This window comes from Panulirus ornatus, chromosome 18, assembly GCF_036320965.1.
Source record: "Panulirus ornatus isolate Po-2019 chromosome 18, ASM3632096v1, whole genome shotgun sequence".
Classification (NCBI taxonomy): Eukaryota; Metazoa; Arthropoda; class Malacostraca; order Decapoda; family Palinuridae; genus Panulirus; species Panulirus ornatus.
Window position 1 is genome coordinate 52,190,506 of NC_092241.1, and position 23,911 is coordinate 52,214,416.

Sequence of the window (23,911 nt, forward strand, 5' to 3'; positions counted from 1 at the left end):
AGCACTAACACTGTTAATTTCATTTTAGAAACCTGACAATGTACGTATGTCTGTCTTCCTCCAAAGTTGGTTGGGTTATATAGCCTCATCTCCGTCCGCTTCTGGTGTCGCCTTTGTTGTCATCCGTTGCACCTTCTCCTGAAGATCTATCCATTGTCGCCTTGTCTGATCAAACTAGGATAAGCAGTCTAATATAGATCTACTATACACCGTAAATACTTACTTTCTAAGTGTTTAGACCCATAATTAACTGATTTAACCTATGCACATATATTCATGCGGGTCTCTGGTGATAGCCTATACAGTGTGTGTGTATGTGTGTGTGTGTGTGTGTTTAAAAGGTGAGGGGCACGGCGGGTGTGTGTGTGTGTGTGTGTGTGTATGTTTGTAAGTCGTTTCGTAAGTAGTATGATCACAGTTACCAAGTGTAACAATCGTTTCTATCGGAACAACATGGTCTAACTCGTCGATTAATTCGTTCTAGAAACGTTAATTACATGTTGAAGTCAAACTATAGAACCATCTTTATAATTTGATAACCACACCACCATTATCTGCCAAACACGTAGTAGTTTTATGGAGATAAGCATCAAAAAATTGACCAGACTCTACACACCTTGTCACGTGGTTGGCCCGCGCTGCCACACATAGTTGCCAGACATATGACAAAACCTATTCTTTTCTTCTAATCATAAAACCGTTTCCAGGGTTACTATTTGTCTGATTATGATACCTCGAACGATATCTGAAAGAGAATGAATACAGATGTCCGAAGGTATATGATATTCATACTCGACTGCCGTACAACATGTTCCCCAGGTAAACGTACTCGGCCCATCATGCTCGACACAGGGTAGTTACCCCAGTAGTAGTCGACGCAAGGTTGAGTGCAGTTGTGAGACCGATGATGGTCCGGTACTTTGTCAAATACTTACATACCGTGTGCTAAGCGAAGTGTTGTTATGAACTGACATCAGCACCCGGGGGATTAACATGCATGTCATATCACATTGAAAGCTTAAAAGAGACTGTTTGTTGACAACTATACGCCAGAGGATACCTTGCTTATGTTGTGTTGAATATCGTGGTTTGGTTGACAGATTACAGACTCTACCTTAGGTGAGTTCTTGAGGGACTTGGCTCTCTTCACCTTTGAGTTTGGTCAAGCAGGTGGCCGCAAGCTTATATATCCCTTTAAGAATACTTTTTGCATTTAAGATCTTATTTGTATGTACGTTTGAAGAACGCCTCCTGGTACTAAGTTTTCCAGTCAGGAACCTGAACCCTGGAAGCTGGTCTTGCTTGTACTGTTTCCACAAGGTATAGTTCATGGCCCTCTTGAGTTTGCAGCCGAGGAGGGAGTAGTAGTCCTGTGGGGTCAATACGCAGTACAACCACATCACAGTATAGGAAAAACTCAGTACATTTCTTTCTTCTTCAGGATCCACTGCACTTTTTTTTTTTTTGTGCCCATCATTTACTGTGTTTTGATGACAGCATTCCTTTTAAGGGCCCCTTGATCCTTTGTTGAGGGAACACAAAACCCATGTTAAGGGTATTCAGTAATGTTCTATAAGGCCTCATTACTTTAATAAAGTTCAGTGGTGTTTGATTAAAGGTCCCTTAGCCCTCTTTAAAGGGCCCGCAAGGTGGGTCTATGAATGTTCAGAGCCTTACCACTTGTTTTGAGTCGTCTTCTAATCTGAGGGAAGCTTTTAAGTAAAAACTAATGTAAGAACAAGTGATCACATGACACGTTAATGCGTTTATCTGATTAATGATACGGTATATATATGTACGAAAGTTAATAATGGTTTACAGGTGGTGACTAACTTTTAAATATACGTGAACACATGAGTACACACAGACACGTGTGTGTGTGTGTATGCAAATATACAGATACACAAACAGGAAGCGGGTTGTAGCCTGAGTGAGTTCTGTGTTATTAACATGACGGTCTGAAGGAATTTTCACGTAATTTTCTTTTTTCCCCCCCCTACAGTCTTAATGTTGACTTAGTTGTGACTCTAATGGCGGGTAAATGATGAAATTGATCATTTCCTGTCGTTGGGTTGACATTGTGTTGCCAATTATTATAAAAATGGCGAGTGGTAAGATAATTACTTTTTTGAATAATCACTCGTGTCGGACAAGTGCGTGCGTGCATGCATAACAATATACTTAAATGTTTTACTTCCTTAGTGTTTATATATATATATATATATATATATATATATATATATATATATATATATATATATATACATATATATATATATATATATATATATATATATATATATATATATATATATATATATATATAATGGTTAAATAGGCATGCTTCCATTGCCAAACTATTGTATGGGGTGTCATTATGTCTTTGCATGTCATATGATGGTGGTTTATTACCCCAGATCATCCCTATTATTATTATAATTTCCATGATAGGGGCTGATTATTATATATAAACTAGACTTCCGCCTGTAAAAAAAAAAAAGATTCTCCAAGCGAGTGTATATAACCATGGCAAGAATGCTGGTTATACTGTAAGAACAAGGAACAAATGTAGACTTCGTTTTCCTTGTTTACGACACATTCCTCTTTCTTCTTCGACATATTGAGAATATTGACTTCTTTTTTATATTTGCTTTTATTCCTCCATTACCTCAACTGAGGAGAATGTATGTCCATAAATGTAGGTCTGTGAATAACGTAAATTTGCGCTCCGTCGCTTGTCGCTAAGCCTACATATATACATACCAGCACTGTAATTGGGAGTGGAAGAAAGATGGGTGGAAATATAGTAACTACCTCAGGCCTAAGGTGGACTTCTTTATTTTTCCCCTATTATCTTGTGAGCCTGGGTTAAGTCCAGGTAAAACCTCTTTATAGTGGCATACGAAAAAGAAAAAGAAATAGTGTGTCATTCAGTTTTATAAATTCTGGGAAACACGATCGTAAAGTTTCTTGGCTAAAAGATGACTTTTCTTGATGAAGTTAGTTAAGTTACAGGATAAGGCTTTATATATATATATATATATATATATATATATATATATATATATATATATATATATATATATATATATTGGATAGTAGCAGAATTCACTCCCAAATCCAAAATAACGTTTTAGGTTAAATGCATTTCTTTTCACATGCTTGGAAACAGCTCTGTTTGATTTCGAGTTTTCAAGTTGTGAAGACGACGTATTAATTAAGTGATCCCTGAGCGTCTGGTTTCCTACGCAGGCGACATATGAAGGAGCCTGACGTATGGCTGGTGCGTAGCCTTCGGATGTTTGGTTATCGTCTTGTCCTTATTGGTAAGGACGGTGTGTATATCGGTTTGGCTACGCTAGATGTGGCTTTGGTTTTGCAGAGGAGTCGTCCCCCCCCCCCCCCCTTGAAATGCGCTTGGCTTTAGGAAGACCATGGTATCCGAGAGGCCAGAAATAATCTCCATCTAAAGTATGATTACCGTGTTTTTTTTTTTTTTTTTTAAGGTAGAGGTGAACACTTGTTGATCCCTTCCTCTCATAGTTGTCTGCTGGTGTACGTCGCGCGGCCCAGGGTGGGCAGCTAGAGCACTTCCTCTTAGGTTAGGTTCGTGTTTATCTTGTAAGCTTCGTCGTCTTGGCGCTCTCTTGTGAGAATGAAGAGTTGAGGGATCTGTGAGTCCATTTCATTAAGGTTGGCAATACTTATGCATTTTTATTCCTTTTTAGAAAATCGCTCGTGGTATCGACAGGATATGTACGTTTTTGAAGACAACGAAGCGGCTGCCGTGCTCTGTTAGATTTCAGTCACGCACATCATAATCTCGAACTCAAACCGCCGTAATTTCACCATTTGAACAGACTGAGTACATGCATTTGTGCCGAGTAAAGCCAGAGCATTGGAAAAATTAATGTTAGCGAAGAATCCAGAGTGACCACAGTCCTTCCGTGCCATGATTGATTTGTGGCCTGTCATGAAACGCAATTATTAGCTCTGCTCTTCATGGTCTGGTATTACAGAACTGTTAACAGAATGTGTTAATTATACGTTGGGTTATGCTACTAATTATACTTTCCACGGCTGCATTGTGCATAGTACCAGTAAGGGAGGAGGGTGTGGGAGCGTGTGGTGGGAGAAAGAGGGTGCGTTTGGGGCAGTAGCAGGGCATGGCCGGAGGCTAGGCTGCGACACACGTCCGGTCGAGCCGCCTCAGGGGCCACCGCTGGCGGTAATTTGTGAGGTGTAGCGTGGTGGCCAGCAGGGCAGACGGGGTCTGGTTGTCTGCACTGCTACGCTCTTCGCTTGCCTGTTATGTTCCACGGTTGGTGAGGTTGTTCTTGAGGGAGTTCTTATTCTACTGGGCTCTCCCAGCTGCTGTAGCGATACTGTGGCATTAGCCTTGGAAATTGCGATACTGTAGCATTAGCTTAGAAGCTGCGATACTGTAGCATTAACTTGAGAGACTTGCGATACTGTAGCATTAGCCTATGGAGTTGCGATACCTTAGAATAAAGCGTTGTAGTATTAGCTTAGAAGCTGCGATACTGTAGCATTAATTTGAGAGACTTGCGATACCGTAGCATTAGCCTATGGAGTTGCGATACCTTAGCATTAGCGTTAGGAGCTGCTATACTGTTGCATTAAATTAGGGACTAGCGATACTGTAGCATTAGCCTATGGACTTGCGATGCTGTAGCAGCAACCTAGAAAAATTCACATTCTCGGGGACCTATTTATTTATTTATCTATTTTTGCTCTGATGGGGCAGGGAGGTTAACCTCTAATTTAGATCCCTTCTGTATCAAATGAAAGAATGCAAACCGAATTAGAACATTGTTTTCGCAGCCTCTGTACTCGGTCACTTCATCCTTTCTGGTTGCCAGGAATGGAAATTGGTGGACCAAACCAAGTAGAATTAATTTTGGAGAACTAAGCAGCTCCATTATAAAAAAAAAAAAATAACTACTTCACAACGCATAGGCTGCAACCATTTAAAGGTTAAATTTTGATGTGGCAGTATTACTATTCAGTCAGTTGTGATATACATTTGTACTTCTTGGACCAAAGGAAATATCAGTTCTGTTTTGAATCATGGGTTTATTAAAGTGATAAGCTGTTTCGTCAACGAAACATCTTCATTTTAAGTGATCAACGTTATCTTTCACCAGAGAACCAAAATATAAGCCCTTTGGTTTTGAAAGTAACACCGAGAAAGCAGTGCAGATATTTACAGTTGTTCATTGGAATGTGACGTAACGAACCATTTTGGGCAATGTGTATATATATTCGTTCACAAATGTATTGACAGGCGGAACAGCTCAATTGAATTAGCTTCAGTCTTGGTATTGTGACGAGGGGAAAGGATCGAGAGATGATGCATCATGTTTCCCAAGGTTCTGTAATCACAGTTTACCTGTTGACTCTAAATGTATATGTATATTGATATGGAGGACAGCGGAGTTGCCTGTTTAAAGAAAAGGGGTCGAAGTATCGGGGTCCAAGCGATCGGAGCGCCATGAATTGCCAGGGGCCTCTACATTGTCCATTTTGACGGGTCCGCCAGGCTTCAGATTTTATTGTAAATGTACGTTAAGCAGTTGAACGTATGAATATATATATATATATATATATATATATATATATATATATATATATATATATATATATACACACACACACACACTGTGAGTGTGTGCAAAAAGTACATAAGTAGCGAGTGTACACAAGATATCTTGCAGGTAAAACCACACCCAAAAAGTTACGATTACTTTGAGTTCTTGGATTCGTTTCAAGATCCAATGCCTTTTGAGGAGAGGAATCGCGTCTGGCGCCTTGATGCTGAGTGCTGTAGTTTCGCAACGGCCCTTGATGAACCGGGACCCGTATCTGGACTAATAATTTGTACAAGCGGTCGCCTGTGTCCATTTTCCCCCCCTTAAGTTGGGGGTAACGTCATCTGTTGTTGATGGCTGGAGTTTGGGGGAACGCGTTGCTACGGTGTGTCGGCAGTGGCTACTAGGCAGTTTAGTGTGTTAAGTCATGGTGGGATGCGAACGGGTGTTGGAGTCTTTTTATATAAAAAAAAAATGAATGGTGGGTTGTGAAGGGTAGTTTTGAGAGGATTGAACGGTTTTGGTGTGTGATATGAGGGTGGGGGGTTGATGAACGGGTGTGGATGATATTTATTGTTGGATGGTGACTGTGGTGTATTTCGAGCTGTGATTTGTTAAGTAGTTGTTTGGGTCAACAACAGAAGGCCGTGGTAAGTAGTTTCAATGGAGAGGGGATGACAGGTAGACAGTTTCGAAGTGAATGACTGTGATGAAGTTGTCTAGAGGACTACGTATATATTGTCCTTGTTAGCCCTGAAGAACAAGGATGTCGTAAGGTCCCGGCGTATAGATAAAAGGATAGCCATTTGTGGAGGTGGCGAGTGTGAGGGTAAATTGCTTTCTTATGTCTCGAGCTGTGATGTAAATTTTTAAGGTGCGCGACGTGGTTGTCAGGTTGATTAATGATAGATGGGTCTCTTAAGTAATGTTGGGAGATGATTAGCCACTTAAACGGGTAAGTGATTTATGTGCTCAGCTCGAGGAGAAGGGTTACGGTAATGGGACAGGCTTACGATTAGAGTTTTATGGTGGGAAAAGATTGAGTGGAACATGGAAGGGTTTAGCCGACTCCAAACTACCTGCCATATAGATACATCACATTGTCCTTTTTTTTTCGAAAGTGAAGGAAATAGATGAGGAAAATGTATTCAATATTCAAACAGAAGACAGTGTTGTGTTTTGCTTATAGTTGTACCTACTGCTTCCAGTATGAGACTAAAGCGATCTTTCGAATTGCCGCCACGACAGATCATGTTTAGTGGCGCCATGGGCTGCCTTCTGCAGCACTCAGACGCACCGCCCAGCCCGCCAGCTGAGGTCAACGTCTGCACTGGGCAGGCTGGCTCTTCTGCCTCACTGAAGCCATCCACCAGGAGGAAACTTGACTCCCGTGATCTAGTCTTCGCGGTCTGTTATGTTGCCGTGGTTCAGTGAATGACCGACGGGGGTCAAGTGGGTGGGCTGTGAGAGACTCACGCACGACCAGGGAAAAATTCTTGTACGGTTCGACTCTTAAATTTACTGATGGTCAAACCTGATAATGGCGTCAGTCATATGCAGACGATTAGATTTCCCACATTCAATATTTGGCTTAAATAATCCTCGTTTACTAACGAGACAAATTTATAATTTCTTGTAATAAAAAAAATGTTCAAACCAAAGTCACTTTTAGGAGGGAAAGTACAGAAACCTAAGGAATGTTTGTTCGCTTCACGTGAACATTCGTGGGAAGAAAGTGTTTCACGGAGGCTCACGCAAGACGAACCTGACATTACCACCGTCTTGCTTCATTCGCCAACCGTTGTACAAGAGCTGGGGGAGGACGCTCGTCCAGCCTGGGAACTGCCTCAGGGAACCGCCATGGGGGGAGTCAGGCAGGCTGGCGGGCGAGCGAGCGAGCGAGCGAGCGGGGATTATGAGGTTAGCTCTGCTCCTCTGAAGGTCGCCCACACACACCAGTAGAAAGGAACACTGGACAAAAGAAACCCTTTGACCAGCTGCAAGTTTTTATGCTGACCAAAAGTATTGAATATCTGCGGAGAGTGTTGGATCGGACCGTGGGTAAAATGACAACCATTGGTTTCCACAGAGGATAGTTTTAGTAAGTCACACATGGCCGCGTAAACGTGCGAGTCGCTACGTGCATAATAGGCTGTTGATGAACGGGTCAGCTGTTAGAGGGGAGAGAGAGAGAGAGAGAGAGAGAGAGAGAGAGAGAGAGAGAGAGAGAGAGAGAGAGAGAGAGAGAGAAGCGCTGCGGCATGACATACTTGCGGTCAGTGTGGGGTCCGTACTATGAAAGGCTCTGCAACTCCTCCTGTGATCTTCTGCAACAGTGCATGCTGTGGTGATAGACCTATATTATAAAGTTAATGATAAGGGTGTGTGTGTGTGTGTGTGGGACGTGCTCGAGAGGTGGGGGTCTAACCTAACCGCACGAAGGGTTGTGCAACTTAGAATGTTTGTGGTGCTAGGTTAGGAAATACTTAACTGTCTACTAATTAGTCTACATTGTCAGGGTCACTTACAAACCGGATCGCTCATTCTAAGTAGCGTTCCAATAGTAACAACTTGACTACACACACACACACACACACACACACACACACACACACACACACACACACACAGTCAGCTTCTTATGCAAGGCGAGGTGAGCTTTGAGTACGATCATACTACCTAAGGGTATGATGTTCTGGCCTCTGACCTGACTTGCCTTGAGGGTCAGATTACTGGCCGGGCCATCTTACTGGAGGGTCATTCCTTCGTGCTCAAGAGTCGTATCTGTATTGCTTCTAACTGAACATTAGATAATGTGATGACATAGTCCTCAGACAGAAGATTTATACTCTTGTCCCAGTTTCACAATATTTTTTTTTTCTTTGTCGCTGTTTGTCATATATATATATATATATATATATATATATATATATATATATATATATATATATATATATATTATATATTATATATATATATATATATATATCTTTCTTTCAAACTATTCGCCATTTCCCGCATTAGCGAGGTAGCGTTAAGAACAGAGGACTGGGCCTTTGAGGGAATACCCTCACCTGGCCCAATTCTCTGTTCCTTCTTTTGGAAAAAAAAAAAAAAAAAAAAAAAAATATTAAACACACTTAGCATTGGAAGAAACAACATTGAGTAAGTGGACATTTTTATTTCCCTATCACATCTTTATCCACGCAAGTTTTGTGAAGTATTAAAGAAAATGATGTTTGAATGTTTGATGATGAAATTGACCTATAATCTAAAGCAGAGTAGTTTAGTTGGTGTTAAAAAAAATGCACTGTATTCAAGCCTCAAGTATCGTTGTCTCAGACCAAGTGCAAAATTACATGCCGGGCCATCTTGCCTCTTGCCTCTAGACGCAGACATGCCATTTTTGTTTGACTCGACGTATCTTCAGTAGTTAGTCAACCTGATTATTTGGGTATACGAATTTTTGCTTACGCCCTATTGGCCTCTGTATTTGTATAATTTTTTTCCCCTAAAGGTGATCGCCGCTTCTTGTGTTGGTGAGATAGCGTCAGGAGCAGATGAAGAAAGGCAGCATTCGCACACATTCATTTTTTAGCTGTCATGTGTAATGCACCGAAACCACAAACCCCTATCCACAACTAGGCTTCACAGACCTATCCATCTCCACCTTGGTCTACCCCTTCTTGTCCCCTTCACTTTTCACACATATATCCTCTTTGTCAATCTCTCCTCGCTCGTTCTTTCCATAAATCCAAACCATTTCAGCACAACATCTTCAGCTCTCTCAACCACACTCTTTTTATTCCACATCTCCTTCTTACGCACCCACCCTACTCTGCATATGCTCAGTTACAGCCCAAGCCTCGCTTCCATATTCCATTAGTGGGACTACTATTCCTTCAAACGCCCATTTTTATCCTTCCAGATAACGCCCTCTCTTTCCACACGTTCTTCAGTGCTTCTAAAACCTTCGCCCCCTCACCCACTCCATGATTCGCTTCCGTTTCCATGGTTCCATTTGCCGCCATGTCTACTCCTAGGCATGTAAAACAGTTCACTTCTTCCATTTTTCCCCCAGTCAAAGTCACACCCCAAACAAACTTGTCTCTCTAACTTGTTCGACCTACTAACTTTGCTTTTATTCACGTTTAACTCCCAACTTCTTCCTTTCGCACACTCCACCAGACTTAGTCATCAACTTCTGAGGTTTCTCACTCGAATCTGCCACCAGTGCTGTGTCATCAGCAAACAATAACTGACTCACTTCCCAGGACCCCTCCTCTCCCACAGACTGCATGTTCACCCCTCTCTCCAAGACTGTTGCATTTACCTCCTTCACCGCCCCATCCTTATACAAATAAAACTCTCATGGTGACATCACAAACCCCTGCTGTAGACCAACCTCCCTTGGAACCTCTCACTCTCCTCTCTTCCTATTGGTATACACACCTTATACCCTCGATAAAGAACTCTGCTTCTAGCAGCTTTCCTCCCACGCCATATATTTCTGAGACCATCCACAAATTATCTTTGCCAACCCCATCATATGCTTTCTCCTGATCCTATACATACACTCGTGGGGCCCCCACGAGTGTATGTTTTACTCCCTATGGGAACAAGTAAAAACAAGATGCTGTTCTTCCTTATTACACCACTGAACTGAGACATGAATCAGGTATCTCTCGTAGTAGAGAATAAAGGTGACAAACTCACAGAGACGTGGCTGTTGCCGTCTGTGTGGCCTGGTTTAATCTGCTGAGAGGACCACTCTGGTGGAGTTTACTGTCAACTGAATATCATCCATACGTATCCTGAGGCATCTTTAAGAAATGGAGGCGATACATCGCATCTAACCTTCTTCACGCTAACGTAAATCGTAAATTCTAAGGTAAGTTTGAGTAAATGATGAGACTCACCCCGTAAGTCTGGCCGAAATGCATTAGGAGCTATGGCCTCCCCACTTAATGTACTCACAAATTGCTATTGTGACATAGAAATTGTGAGTACAGTTCGGAGTAAGGAAAAAAAAAAAAAAACAGCATCTCTCCCCAGCGTGACCAGTCGAAGGTAAAGTGTTTGGGCGTGCCGCATGTTCTTACCCCGGTGAGAAACGAAGTTACCGAACTGGAACATTAAAAGTGGTTGGAATTTAGCCGCTTGAGCACAACGGTACGACTTTCGGGCACGGCGTTACGATCCTGGGGTAAGATGGACTGCGAGCCTTAAAGGTCAGGTCGTAGAACAGGCCACCATCACCCGAGGATTGTACTGTTGTGTTGAAGGGTTGTACCGTTTTAGTCAAGGGCTGGTACAGTTGAAAGACACACAGACAGTACTACTAATTCGTGGCTTTTGATTCATGATACCGACACGGAAATATATTTAAATATATGCAGAAGGGAAATCGTAGAATACCTTTGACTGAATATAGTTGCCATCAGAGATGTGGGTGTGGATAAAACCGTCACTTACTTTCTGAAGCAGTTATTATGGTCAACGGGTGACGAAGAAATCGTCCGAAAAGTATGTTAGGCGAACCATCTCCGTCAGGACCCAACGTTTACGGCAATATTTGTCTTGGAAGACGACATATAAGCCATTAAGCTCGATGCTTCGTGTTAGGTTGCATTAGCTGGCGTCAGCAGAGAGACAACTACGGCAGAATGAACTGGAGGAGTTGCGGGACGGGATAAAGTCGCGATTAACACCAAACGGACGCAAGAAATTGAGCAGGTTTACCCCTAACGACGGGAGCGTTGGAGGTTGGCCCGCCCAACCTGAGGAGGATTTAGTATGGATGGAGTTCTTATCACAAGTTGTTAAGTGGCGGCGGGACAAGTGTACAAGTTACAGTAGCGGGCGGTGTCCAGCCATTGTCCGCAGCGGGCCCCCACAAGTCCCCACCAGACACTAATTACTTCACCACCACCGGTCGATACCCGGTTCTCGGTTGGATACCCAAGATGGCTACTTACGCCTAAGTTGGAGGGTTTGTTTATCTTTTTTTTGGGGGGGGGGGGTGGGAGGAGGGGGGGTAGTACAAGCGTCGTTCGTCGGGGGAGAAGACCAATCATGGCTTCGTAATAGGTTTAGTGTTTCTATGGAATGATTACTGATTATTTGTATGTATTCGAGTGGAATATAGCAGTCGATTCTTTTTTTATTCTGGCAAATTTTGAAAACTGTTCAGACACGTATTAAAATCTCATACCGTAGATCCGATTACACAGATAAGGTGATTATGTTTCTAGATTTTTTTACAACCACACCAGGTTGGGTCGCGTTCACATCACACTGGGTACACGTCCTCGTTCTCATTTTCTAAGAGAAACTTGTGTTTCAGCTCAAGAATTCTTGGTTCGCGAAAGCGATACTTTGTTTCACATGAACAAACCCTCATTAAATTGAGATTTAGGTGATCGTTGAGGTAATAGTCGAGGTTGAAGCTAGGAAGTCATGCAATGCTTTACTTTGAATGTTCAAAAGCAGGATGTGGCTAGTACGTAATTGAATAAAGAGATTCTAGTGACAAGAGACGTGAATATTAATGTGGAACGGGTAATTGTGATTGAGAGTTTAGAAGGTAGATATATCGGTCACTTGATTTCTTCGAAATGTTTTGATATACTTTACACCTTGTTTAACCCCATTTCTCTTCTTTGAGTGGTATAATATCAGTTTTGAAAGGTTTCAAAATCTAGAGATACTCAGATAAAATATTTTGAATCGCCTATCAACTCTTTAGCACGGCATTTCTTTACGACCCTTGGGTAAGATGGCTTAGTCTCTGACCTGACCCCCTTAACGTTTAAGTCACAAGTTAAACCATCGTACCCAAGCAAGGATCGTATCATCGTGCTCAAAGAGTCGTACCACCCCACCATGCTCAAAGATCACACCGCGGCGCTCGGGTTTTATTTATAAATTGTGGCCTTGAGATGGATGGATGTGGTCATCATTCATCATAATTTTCCCCACAGAAGTCTATTTCCTCCAACTATCCATGATTACTGGATGGCAAGGTTTATTTTTTTTTTTTTTTAACATTGATCAGTTTCTTGAAGATTTATTCCAGTGAGGACTGAGCCATTGTTTAACCGTTGCGAAGTATGAATGGCTGTATACTAATACCCCGCGGTTGCCGACTGAGGGACTATATATGGGTTTATTGGCGGTATATGTACGAGCAGACGGTAACCAAAGAACAGAGAGGTTTGAAGGTCACCCGCTCACTGGATGAGGACGCCGCCAGTTGGTGGCAGGAAAGCCAAGAGCGAGTTGATCAGTAAATTTGTTTTGGAAGAGTTTCTGTCGTCTGACTAGGATACGCGGCGTTCCACTTGGGAAGCTAATGGGAGAGTGTTGGTGCGGATGATGCTTGATCTAGGTTAACCTTTGTACATCATTCTTTTATCTTTGTGGCGCAGGGTTAAGAAGAACTGGAAAGTCTCTCGATGTCTCTGTCAACTAGAAAAACTTTTGGCGGTCCGGGTTATACAACTTAGTTAAGGATAGCTTAACTGGAGGACAAGATTGCTACAAGGACACGATTATTGGTGGTCGTGTGATAGCTATTTAACGACCATTCGTGTCGGTGCTCTTCAGGCATGGCAGCTAGATGGATAAACCAAAGATGACAAGGTGAGGTGACGCAGGCTTGCATGTCCACCGTACATGCGCCATCCCGCTTTACATGCTCGGGCGAGGCTACGCTTCACTCATCTGTGACTCCCATTATCTGGCGGAAGTCTGTGAGGCCAGGAATTTAGATGTGAGGTATCTTTGGTAAATATTAATGAAGGTCGTGTGTAGAGTGACAATGCGTGTTTGATACTCCCACAATGTGTGGTTTAGGCAAGGGAGCATATGTACGTGACGGAGTGTAGTATAGCCAACTCACGTGTGTGTGTATACAGGACATGGACGGTAGTACGTGAGGCACGAGAGAATGTAATTTAGGTGTCGTGATACGTAATGGCGTATTTTTTTTTTCTCACACTTGAAAGAAACCGGACTGTCCAGAGATTCCCAAGCCAGGGGAAGAAAAAAGCGATTCTGTCTTTTCACTGGTGCTTTTAAAGTGAATGCGCAAACTAAAGTAACGACGGCTATTATTGTGGTCACTAATAGTTCAGGGAATTAAATTTGATAGCGAGTGGCCAAAAATATTGCCAGCATTCCTGAAGAGATCAAGGGGAGAGAGAGGGCCAGCTTCCCACCAATTTACTAGTTTATTGCTGTCTTCCTGTATTATGTGCGGGTCTCTTGCTGCATCCTACTGACAGGCTTGGCCATCCATCCACTGCTTTTATTGTTATTTTTTTCTCTCGTTGGTCACCATACTTGGTTGATAAGCCACTTCATTGATCTTCATGTATCGTACGACTCTATCAGTAGCCAGTGTTCTTTTCGTATTAGGCAGTCTCTTGCTTGTGACAGTCACACATTTAAAAGTGACAGTCTTAACCAGTTTCACAATTTTGGATACCAGTGCCTTACAGTGACCGGAGTCTTACTTTGACCCCATTAGCACGACGATACGTCCTCTGGGTATGATGACATGGCCTTTGACCTGCCCTTTGCGAGTTTGGTCAAAACCAGGGAATCAATAACGTAGTATTTTGCTTACTGTGGCGCTATAGCGTTGATGTTGCTCGGGTGGTATCTTGACTACCTTACCATGTCATAAAGAAACAGAATTTTGATGCATGAATACCCAACATGGTAGTCGCTGTAGCATCTCCAGGGATCCCTCGTTGATGGTGGGAATTCGTTGTACTACTGGGCGAGCTTAGGTATGGCCGACCCAGTTCTTTTGTTGTCCTGACGCCGCTCCGCGTTCCTCACCTCCTCTCAGGCTCCTCCTGGGCCAGGCCAGGAAGGTCCCAGACGAGGCCTACCCCATCTGGTGGTGCCCAGTGGGTTCCCCACCGCCGGGGAGAATTCCATTATTACGCTTCAATATTCCGTAGCCTACCAACGGCGAAGTGAATTTGGGCGTTCCAGTAATATGCAGTTGCCGGAGGCCGATAAGTTTCGTGTAAAGCCTTGTATTCCCGATGGAGAAAGGGAGAAGGAATTTTATAATTTAAATACCGAGGCTTATATCTCCTGCAAGGTTAGAAAAACGTAATTCTGAAAAGTCTGGGCTACGTTTTTGAAGACTGGCAAAAAGAGAAAATTTCTTGAGATTCTCGGCTGTTACATTATCACAGTTTTAAATAGTTTGACTTGTCACTGTGATTCTGTTCACAATAAAATGATTACGAATTAATTGTAAAAACAGAGTAAAACAACGCCATCAGAAGTTTACATCATTGAGTTACATTATTTTCACCAATGTGCTACATTATCTTTGAAGGAATCTGCAGGCTTCATGTTTACTGGCTCATGCAGACTGTGTATTGTTAATAGTAGAACCAGATGTGTTGTGTTTGAAATATTTGCATGCTCTAATTGGCAGATAACTGACACAAAACATGTTGAAGCATTAATACCTCAACATTTTACAGTTTAGTCATCTGTGATGTAGTTTGTACGAACACCATCAGTAAAGCTGCTCCTCAGAGATACACGAAATTCCTGCTGGGACCAGCGGCACAGGTTTAGGCCCAGCATAAGAACCCAGAAGTGGAAACTGATTCCGGTGGAACTGTGGCACGAAATGACATATTTTGATTTATATGCTGCACCTATCGGTATTTGTGTGCCTGTTACGCTTCTCCACCTAAACCTGTAGGAGTGATTAACAATCGAATGACTTTATATATATATATATATATATATATATATATATATATATATATATATATATATATATATATATATATATATGGTTGAGTTGGGCCATTCTTTCGTCTGTTTCCTTGCGCTACCTCGCTAACGCGGGAGACAGCGACAAAGTATAATAAATGAAAAAAAAATATATATATATGTATGTATATATATATATATATATATATATATATATATATATATATATATATATATATATATATATATATATATGAGGGGGGAGGGGGATGGTATTCCATGTGTGGCGTGGTGGCGATGGGAATGAATAAAGGCAGACAGTGTGAATTGTGTGCATGGGTATATATGTATGTGTCTGTGTGTGTATATATGTGTACATTGAGATGTATAGGTATGTATATTTGCGTGTGTGGACGTGTATGTATATACATTGTGTATGGGGGTGGGTTGGGCCATTTCTTTCGTCTGTTTCCTTGCGCTACCTCGCAAACGCGGGAGACAGCGACGAAGCAAAAAAAAAAAAATTATATACATATATATATATATATAAACATAAGGACTTATTTCGGAAGGTTATCCTGCTCGGGGAGTTCACAAGGAAGCTCAACGCTACTTCTTATTGCGCCAAAAATATCTATTTATGACTGAAAATCGTGACGGTAAAATAAAATCTTGAGACCCGCTACACGGAGGGTTTCAATTTTACGTTTCAGCCTGTTGTATCTTGTTTACAGTGTGAAGTTCACATTTACCGGTCCTCATGCTATTTGATACAGGGAGCAAATTAAAAACTCAAGCGTAAAATACAACTTGAATAAGGTTCATATCTTAATTTGGATATACCAATGTAAATCTCTAATTTCGAGGGACATGATTTTGAAATCATAGTGATGCGTTATAAAGGGTGGTGGAAAATTGAAAAAAAAAAATGAATTTTATTTTTGACTATTTTCTTTTTCGGTTTTCAAGAAAAAGTCTTGAGGAATGTGTGGTAGCTGCAGACGAGCCACACACAACACACACACTAGGCTCCACACCAGGTGGCTGCAGATAAAGCCCTGAATATATATATATTTTTTTGCTATTGACTGGAGGGACGGGTTTTAGGAGCTGAAGAATTTGGGATGATTTTTTTTGGATGGTTCTTTGGAGTGTTGACTGGAGGAACGAGTTTGAAGAGTTGAGGAATTTCGGATGTGTTTTTTGGAGAGCACTGAGGAATTTTGATTGGAGGAACACATTATCATTATCATTATTATCATTATTATTATTATTATTATTATTATTATTATTATTATTATTTAGCGATTTTGGTGTTTCTTTAACTATCAAGAGTTTTTTGCATTTGCGTTTGATGAAGACTGTAACACGACTTGGGTCAAAGACCTGGTTGTTGTACTGTAGGGACGTGCCGTCGTGTTTAAGGGTCGAATTATCGTTCTCAACGGTCATATCGTTGTGCTCGAGGGCCGTGCCATCGTACTCAGATGGGTCGTACCATTGTGGTTAAGGTCAACGAATTCGTTGTCAAGGGTCGTAATGTTGTGGACAGGGGCTGTAACATTGTGGTCAGGGGGTCGTGCTGTCGTGGTCAAAAGTCGTGACGTCGTGGTCAAGGGTCGTACTATCTTGGTCAAGGATCGCACCATCGTGGTCAAGGGTCGTACCGTCTTGGTCAAGGGTCGTACCGTCGTGGTCAAGGGTCGCAACGTCGTGGTCAAGGGTCGTAACGTAGTGCTGAAGGGCTTTGAATCTTTCTGGTAAAGTCCACTGTGTTCTCACTCTCTTCATCCCACGTCCAAACATTTTGCGTCCTTCATACGTCCGGTGACCTGACCTGACCTGATACTACCTGTGTGTGGGACCTGACCCTTCCAGCCATACTGTACCGGTGGGTGCTAATGACATGTTTGTGTACCTGATGACAGGTCGGTGGTAAATAACTAATTATCCTCTCCTTCCCTCTAACGCAGCCAGTGTTACCAGACAGCTGACGAACGAGGAGGCTGTAAAGAAAATTATGGTTTCTTTTCTTCAGTTTAGCCCAGGCCTTAATCATGCATTACTGTAAGTTTAGGAGATTTTGTGTTATTTCTACATCTGCCTTTATTAAGACGGGAGGTCTATCGCCTTGCGTTAAAGGCATTGGTTGATTTGGTCCTCTGTAATATGAACGGACTTTGATGTTTGTTGATTTCGGCTAGGCTTTCTTCTGCGGGTGGCTCACGGAAACAAAACACAACTCCAGTTTACAGTCACCAGTTAAGTCATTGAGTTATTTACGACGTTGATTGGCCTGAACTCTTATTGTGCAACTCCTGTAGCAATAAAGAACTAAATGAGATAGGTTTTATATTTATTTTTCAAAGTAAAACTCCTATCGTGTTCGTTACTACGTGTGTGAGCGCTTAATTTAAGGAGAAAGACCTTTCACACACGAAGATACCGCCGCTCATTTAAAGCTTCCCTGGTCTAGAATTCGCTTGAAACCTTTAACACGACGATTCGATCCCTTTTGACCTGACCCTTACGGTGTGTGTGTGTGTGTGTGTTTACATGCTTCCTTGAAGGTAAGAAATAGGTGTGTGTGTGTGTGTGTGTGTGTGTGTGTGTGTGTGTGTGTGTGTGTGTGTGTGTGTGTGTGTGTGTGTGTGTGTTTACATGTTTCCTTGAAGGTAAGAAATATGTGTGTGTGTGTGTGTGTGTGTTTACATGTTTCCTTGAAGGTAAGAAATATGTGTGTGAGTGTGTGTGTGTGTGTGTGTGTGTGTTTACATGTTTCCTTGAAGGTAAGAAATATGTGTGTGTGTGTGTGAGTGTGTGTGTGTGTGTGTGTGTGTGTGTGTGTGTGTGTGTGTGTGTGTGTAACGGGCCATGTCGTGATGCGGCAGCCAATCACAGGTAATTATCTCCTCGGGACAGTAATTACTGATGACAGAGATGGTCTCAAACTGCAGCGGGATTCGACCTCCCACCAGGAGGAGTTGGGGCATATGACCCTCCCAACCCCCACCAATCTCATCCAGCCTCAGTGCTCTCCCAACCCCACCAGTCTCATCCAACCTCAGTGCTCTCCCAACCCCCACCAGTCGCATCCAACCTCCGTGCTCTCCCAAACCTCTCGTACTCAACCTCATCCCAAAAAATTGCATATGATGATATGAAACTTTTTATTTTTTCAATATAGAAAACCTTAGCTAAACCTAACCCTAACCCTGATTAACGTAACGCTAATTTAGATTAATCTAACGTAACGATGACTTGAAGTAACGAGAAAAAAATAAATTTCCGGTCCGGTAATTTCATTTGACAATAAATAATCCACACAATCCAATTCTGCCACATGGAAATAATGCAAGTCAAGGTGTATGTTGAGGGCGTGGCAATGGGCGCAACCATGTGTGTTTTGCGCAAGGTATATTTGCACCTAATGTTCCATGACATTACGGTTGGAAATCAATAAAAATATACCACCTCGAATTCTTTTTTTTTTTTATACTTTGTTTCACGGGATTCTGTAAGAAGTTAGGGGCAGAGATAAGCATGAGAGATTTTAAATCGTGGATGTGATGGTATCATTCGATTTCACTCAGCTTTATCCAGCTTTATATAGCAAGACCCAGCCCAGGGTATTCTGGTGTGCAGTGCATGGTCTCCATATTACAGTACGGATGTAAAATCTCGAAAGATATATGTAGAGGAAAAATGGCAAGAGTAGTAGTAATACCAACCGTTAGAAAGATTTCTTACGACGTAGTAAGAAATGATATCTTAGTAAGATGTATATAGTGTGAAGGACGAGCATGGAGAACGATTCAAAATGGATTGACGGGGTCAAATGTGAGGGATACAGAGATGCTACTTAAACTAAACAAGTATTCGAGCGACAAATGGCATCAGTGGTCTTAACGTAGATGACTTTAGAATCGGGAAATGTGAGCGAAAATAAGAGTTGTAGACGATAGGAACTGTTTGCTAATATATCATTAATTCCTAGACTATGGGAAGGTTCAAACATGGATATATATATACATGAGTAATGTCACGTATAAGTAGGAAGTGTGTTGAATGGGTCACATGTCCTGCAGTTTCCCATCAATTCTCGCGTTTTGGTAAAGAAATGGTTAATGTTATAGTGACTTAACGCGGCTAAGATTTGTATAGATGTAAGCAAGAGGTAAGGGAACATTTTCGAGCGAGATGTAGCAACTTTTTAGTGTTATCAACTGCCACATATTGTTACACTTCTGTCTTTGTTTTCATCGACTTTCATAAATGTTTTTTTTTTTTTTGTCCCCTTGTGTGATAAATGTAAAAAAAAAAAAAACCTTTTAAGACTTTAAAGAAAAATAAAATAATCCACATCGTAAAGTGGTATTCGAGATAAAACATCATATATTATCATACTTAATTTAAAAGAAACACTGAAAGTTTTTGATATATCTTTCTCGTCCATCATTTTCAGTTTTGATGTAAAGTATTTGTTAAGCGTATGTTAAACCTCTGTCATTTGACGCTCTGATTTACTGTATCACTTTCTGGCTCTTAAAAAGACACGTCAGTTGTTGATAGAGGCAACATTGAACCAGGCTGTAATACTATATTACAGTCTGGTTCCGTGCTGCATTATGTCAACAAATGACATGCCTTGGCAAATACAGGTGGTTCATGGAATGCGGAGCAGCAAATGGCATAACGGGAAACAAATGCTGTAGTGCGTGATTCTTTCTATTATTTCGCGTGAATATAAATATTATGACCTGATTCGCGTGTGATCTTGCGTTGAATGTGATCAGTAAGTGGGACGAATCGTGCTGTTCCTCTCGTGACGAAAGGCAGTTCAATAGTACATGGCAACTTCTAGAAGATGCGCTGTGGCACGTGTGTGTGTGTGTGTGTGTGTGTGTGTGTGTGTACGGTATTGCATACACCGTTGATTGTACCAATATTGCGACGGATCGTTCGATCTGTTGTCTGTTGATGGGTTGTAAGTACAAATGAAATGACCGTATGAGGCAACTCCTCTTGCTGTACTACGTTGGTTAGAATCATTATGTATTGCGAAATACCTTGGGGGTCCACACGGGTAACGAAAGATCGTGTACAGTGTGTGTGTGTTGTGAACGCTCGCTTGCCCTGAGCGCCGTGGTTGCGATCAGTGGGTATTATGGTGACCTGGTCTTTGACCTGACCCTTTAAGGGTTAAGGTCACATAAACGTCCAGGCCTAGTACTACTACGCGTATCGCAACCACCTTCGTAGTAGTAGTAGTAGTAGCCAAGGGTTGTGCCTTCGTGCGAGGCTGACCTACCGCGTGGGAGCGATGAGGGTGAGGGAGGGAAGGAGGCAGTAGCAGGTGGCGCTACGGAATGCCGCCTCCCCCTCACCACCCTAACAGGCCTAATGAGGGAGTGCGCGCTCTGGCTGGCCGCCCGCCCCTGCGTGTGACCGCAGCCTGGCGGACACCCAGCTCCCGGCTGATGAACGCCATGATCCACCCGCCAGTGCCAGTGACGTCACCCACATGCAGCCCAGTTAATGAACCAACTGGTTAATGATGAGCCGCCGTAGTGAGGATGTATATTTTTTCAGGTGGTGGGAGGAGGACGAAGGTGCCGCTGGCTGGCTGGCTGGCAGCGCGGGATCTGATTTTTTTTTTTTTTTGTAGTATGGGAAGTAGTGCTAGAGAGAGAGAGAGAGAGAGAGAGAGAGAGAGAGAGAGAGAGAGAGAGAGAGAGAGAGAGAGAGAGAGAGAGAGAATGTGTGAATATTCATTACAGTTGTGTGTGTGTGTGTGTGTGTGTGTGTGTGTGTGTGTGTAGATAAGGATATAGTGGAGATTATAGTACACCTAGCCTAGTGAAGATAAGGATTATTGTGGTGATGGCATTTGTAGTCGAGGATAATGTCGTGAAAGAGTGCAGTAAAAAAGTGATTAGATCTAGGTTCAGGTCGACTCTGAACCCAGTTGAGCGAGGATAAGGGTAATATGTTGTGAAGAAGAGTCGGGTATAGTGACCTGGGTTCATGGCTAGCTGAACGAGTTTAGTGTTGATGAATGAAACATGGCGTAATTTCTTTCCTTACTCTGGAGGCTTCAGTCTGTAAGAAAAAACTATATGGTCTGTTGTCAGGAGGCTTTAAGGAGATTATTTAAGGTATTGTCTATGTAGATTAAAGAAAAACAGGATGTGAATGTCTCCCATAGATCGTGTGATACAATTTTCTTTCTTCCTCCTCTGTCGCTCCCTCTTGTCGGTGAATCGTAGGGGCCAAATACTGTTTATATGGACAGGGGAGACAGGATGCGTGGACCTTCCACGTATCCCTCTCTTCTGTCTACATTTAAAAAGACCCCAAACCTCGCTTGTACTGTTTGCTTAAGGTACTTGGCCAGTAAGTGTCATACAAGTACAGTTAAACTGAGTACCTCACGTACGTGCTGGACTTTCTTTGTCCACGAGAATCGCTGAGAGAAATTTGTTGACACGGGCTTGGGAGTGACGAGTACTCACTCGCCAGTGTTGGTACACAGGGCAAGTCGAGGGTTTGTGGTACGTTTTTGTTTTGTTCTAGTGTTTGCGGAACAAGTCGAGGGTTTGTGGTACCTTTTTGTATTGTTCTTTTGTGTACAGAACAAGTCGAGGGTTGGTGGTACTTATTTGTTTTGTTCTTGTGGAATAAGTCGAGGGTTGGTGGCATATTTTTGTATTGTTATTTTATATGCTGAACAAGTTGAGAGTTAGTGGTACCTTCTGGTTTTGTACGTCGAGGCGAAAAATGGGAAACGGTGGAGACCTTTACTTTGCCAGAGTACTTAAGGTGGATTACTTACCCAGACGCTCCCTTAGAACACGACGGTACGGCCCTTGAGCACAACAGTACGACCCTTGAGTGCCAAGACCGTCTTACTCAAGGGTCGTACCGCTGTTCTCATTGGTCGCACCATCGAGCTCAAGAGTCTTACTCTCGTGCTTAAGGGTCGTACCATCGAACTCAGTGGTCGTGTCATCGTGCTCAAGGGTCGTACCATCGAATACAGTGTTAGCGCTCAAGGGTCGTACCATCGAACTCGAGTGGTCGTGCTCAAGGGTCGTACCATCGAACTCGAGTGTTCGTGCTTAAGGGTCGTACCTTCGAACTCGAGTGGTCGTGCTCAAGGTCGTACTATCGAACTCGAGTGTTCGTGCTCAAGGGTCGCACCATCGAACTCAAGTGTTCGTGCTCAAGGGTCGCACCATCGAACTCAGTGGTCGTGCCACCATGCTCGAGGGGTTACATTTGATGCCTGTGATTTTCTAGGCTTCACAAGGAGTGTTCGTGGGGGCTGTCCCTCGCCATCGACCTTGAAGCACCTCTTTCTACTCCATCATCTAACCTGTTCCCTCGTTTGGCTTTTTTTTTTTTTCTTCTTCCCCCCGCGCGCACCACCCAAGGTGGCTCGTAACCCCCACGAGATATGTTGATTTGCCTCATGCCTCTGGTACTCTCGCAGCTTCACCTCCCAGTGTCTCAGGACGGTGTAGGTACCCCAGCACCGGCCGCGTGACCCACCCATAAAAGATAGGTAACCCTCCCTCCTTCCCTCCCTCGCTCTCCCTCTCTGCTACCTGGGACGTCGATGACGGCCCACAAACACCGTTACTCCACGCTCCGCCGATGGACAAAAAAGTAATTCCTGTGCATAAAATCCATTTGGATGCGAGTATAAAAGTGCCTTTATGGTCCCGCTTCACCGCCTTCATCTGCAGCGTCCGCTGGTGGCTGTTGTGTCTTTGTGGACGCTTGATGTAGTGTCGTTACCCGGGCTGTAGCACACAGTGTGTGGTCGCCAGCCGCTCTCCTGTCGTTGTAAACGTGTGTAAGAATGTCGCTCTTCAGGTTGTAGGATGTGGATAGGGCAGGGAGAGGTACGAGGATGTGCGTGCGGGCTGGGGAGCGTCCCCCGGGATGTGCTTGTGGCTAGGCAGGGTGCGGAGGATGTGTATCAGGGCCGAGTTGTGAGGGGGGGGGGGGTGAGGACAGCCTAGTCTCGGTGGCGGCTGCTCCCGCGCCTTGTGAAGGTCGACCACAAGCGCATTTTGGAGGTGGGCGTCCTGCCGGCAGGGCTGGGAGGTGCAGATCTAGCTAGGCCTTGCTGGGCCGCTGAGGGGCAGGATGAAGGCTAGCAACACTCATCTCTCACCAGGTGGACACTGAGAGAGAGAGAGAGAGAGAGAGAGAGAGAGAGAGAGAGAGAGAGAGAGAGAGAGAGAGAGAGAGAGAGAGAGAGCGAAGACTGGTCATCTCCTGACGCAGACGCGAGTACTTCCAAGTAGCACATGGAAGTCGTGACGGGCGGGCGGTGTGGATGGCGGCATCTCGTCAGCTATCCAGGCCAACGCTGGTCCTCCTGGCGGTGGTGGGTTGGGTTCACGTGGCCCAGCAGAGAGCCAGTCCAGAGTTGGAGGAAGTAATAAAGGTAACGTCGCCGCCACTCCACTGGGAGAAGCATGAACACGTCGTGTGTGTACGATTTACAGGATGTCTCAAAAATCCGGATT

At 43.2% G+C, this 23,911-nt stretch overlaps 1 protein-coding gene across 2 annotated transcripts in view; it reads left to right on the plus strand.

The window, feature by feature from the left end:
* The first annotated feature begins 873 nt into the window (after window positions 1–873).
* Window positions 874–23,911, plus strand: part of LOC139755092 (uncharacterized) — a 109,585-nt gene continuing 86,547 nt past the window's right edge. For both annotated transcript variants that reach the window (XM_071673208.1, XM_071673210.1), the window contains exon 1: window positions 874–1,119. The gene's annotated coding sequence lies outside the window, so the exon portion shown is untranslated. The remainder of the gene's footprint in view (window positions 1,120–23,911) is intronic.